This window comes from Borostomias antarcticus (assembly GCF_949987555.1).
Source record: "Borostomias antarcticus genome assembly, chromosome: 18".
Lineage (NCBI taxonomy): Eukaryota > Metazoa > Chordata > Actinopteri > Stomiiformes > Stomiidae > Borostomias > Borostomias antarcticus.
In genome coordinates, this window is record NC_140251.1 from 23,069,221 (window position 1) to 23,071,832 (window position 2,612).

Sequence of the window (2,612 nt, forward strand, 5' to 3'; positions counted from 1 at the left end):
TCCCTTTCCTCTCTGTAAAGCACATTGTGTGGCCTCTGTGTATGTACGACTATAAAAGCCGGAACAAGAGACCCCCAGGGAGGCCAGGCTCTGTCAGGGTAGAGGGGAGAGACCCCCAGGGAGGCCAGGCTCTGTCAGGGGAGGAGGAGAGACCCCCAGGGAGGCCAGGCTCTGTCAGGGGAGGAGGAGAGACCCCCAGGGAGGCCAGGCCCTGTCAGGGGAGGAGGAGAGACCCCCAGGGAGGCCAGGCTCTGTCAGGGTAGAGGGGAGAGACCCCCAGGGAGACCAGGCTCTGTCAGGGTAGAGGGGAGAGACCCCCAGGGAGACCAGGCTCTGTCAGGGTAGAGGGGAGAGACCCCCAGGGAGACCAGGCTCTGTCAGGGTAGAGGGGAGAGACCCCCAGGGAGACCAGGCACTGTCAGGGGAGGAGGAGAGACCCCCAGGGAGGCCAGGCTCTGTCAGGGTAGAGGGGAGAGACCCCCAGGGAGAGACCCCCAGGGAGGCCAGGCTCTGTCAGGGTAGAGGAGAGAGACCCCCAGGGAGGCCAGGCTCTGTCAGGGTAGAGGGGAGAGACCCCCAGGGAGACCAGGCTCTGTCAGGGTAGAGGGGAGAGACCCCCAGGGAGACCAGGCTCTGTCAGGGTAGGAGGGGAGAGACCCCAGGCTCTGTCAGGGTAGGAGGGGAGAGACCCCAGGCTCTGTCAGGGTAGAGGGGAGAGACCCCCAGGGAGGCCAGGCTCTGTCAGGGTAGGAGGAGAGACCCCCAGAGAGAGACCCCCAGGGAGACCAGGCCCTGTCAGGTAGTCAACCCCTCTCCTCGTCTGAGAGGAGGAGAGGAGAGACCCAGGAGGAGAGGAGAGAGAGAGAGGAGAGAGAGAATGGCGCTTTTGAATGACGCTAAATTGGAGTCGGGAGAGGAGAGGGTCAGTCAAGAAGTGTAAACAGTTATTTTATCTTATTGTGATTGGATGGTAGAGTGCGGGGTGTAGAGAGGAGGAGGGGTTAGTTTATCTTATTGTGATTGGATGGTAGAGCGCGGGGTGTAGAGAGGAGGAGAGGTTAGTTTATCTTATTGTGATTGGATGGTAGAGTGCGGGTGTAGAGAGGAGGAGGGGTTAGTTTATCTTATTGTGATTGGATGGTAGAGTGCGGGGTGTAGAGAGGAGGAGAGGTTAGTTTATCTTATTGTGATTGGATGGTAGAGTGCGGGGTGTAGAGAGGAGGAGGGGTTAGTTTATCTTATTGTGATTGGATGGTAGAGTGCGGGTGTAGAGAGGAGGAGGGGTTAGTTTATCTTATTGTGATTGGATGGTAGAGTGCGGGGTGTAGAGAGGAGGAGGGGTTAGTTTATCTTATTGTGATTGGATGGTAGAGTGCGGGTGTAGAGAGGAGCAGAGGTGTGTGCGCAAGTCTGTATTGGTGTTCAGTACAAGTCAGAGAACGTGAGAATAAGAGACAGATAAGGTCTATCGTGTTTTCTCTTTTGTTTTCGTTTCAATGGTCGGGAGCCGTGGAATTGGCGTTGTTTAAGTTTATAAGCACGTTGTTGGAAGCCTGTAGTGAGTTGAGGTTGTCATAAGTACGACGTTCATTTGTGCATGCTAGCTACTAGACTACCGGTGTTAGCCCTACTGTCTCGTCAGGGTTGCTAGTGCTAACGTGTTGCACAACAGAGAGCGTGCTGTGTAACTTTGAACAGAAGACAACAGTTAAGTTAACGATCCCGAACAGAACTTTGAACAAGGAAGAGAACGGTTTTGGGTTTTCCACCCAGAGGAGAGAGCTAGTTTAACAGTCATCTGACGACGGACTGGGACTGGGGTTTCTGCATCGGCTTGGGGAGGCTGCACCGTCCCGATCTCTATTCACTTGCTGCGCGCACAGGACAGACTACAGACAGCACAGGACAGGACAGACTACAGACAGCACAGGACAGGACAGACTACAGACAGCACAGGACAGGACAGACTACAGACACCCGGAGCACAGGACAGACTACAGACAGCACAGGACAGGACAGACTACAGACAGCACAGGACAGGACAGACTACAGACACCCGGAGCACAGGACAGACTACAGACAGCACAGGACAGGACAGACTACAGACAGCACAGGACAGACTACAGACTACAGACACCCGGAGCACAGGACAGACTACAGACAGCACAGGACAGACTACAGACTACAGACACCCGGAGCACAGGACAGACTACAGACACCCGTAGCACAGGACAGACTACAGACAGCACAGGACAGGACAGACTACAGACAGCACCCGGAGCACAGGACAGACTACAGACAGCACAGGACAGACTACAGACAGCACAGGACAGGACAGACTACAGACAGCACAGGACAGGACAGACTACAGACAGCACAGGACAGGACAGACTACAGACACCCGGAGCACAGGACAGACTACAGACAGCACAGGACAGGACAGACTACAGACACCCGGAGCACAGGACAGACTACAGACAGCACAGGACAGGACAGACTACAGACAGCATCCGGAGCACAGGACAGACTACAAACACCTGGAGCACAGGACAGACTACAGACACCCGGAGCACAGGACAGACTACAGACAGCACAGGACAGGACAGACTACT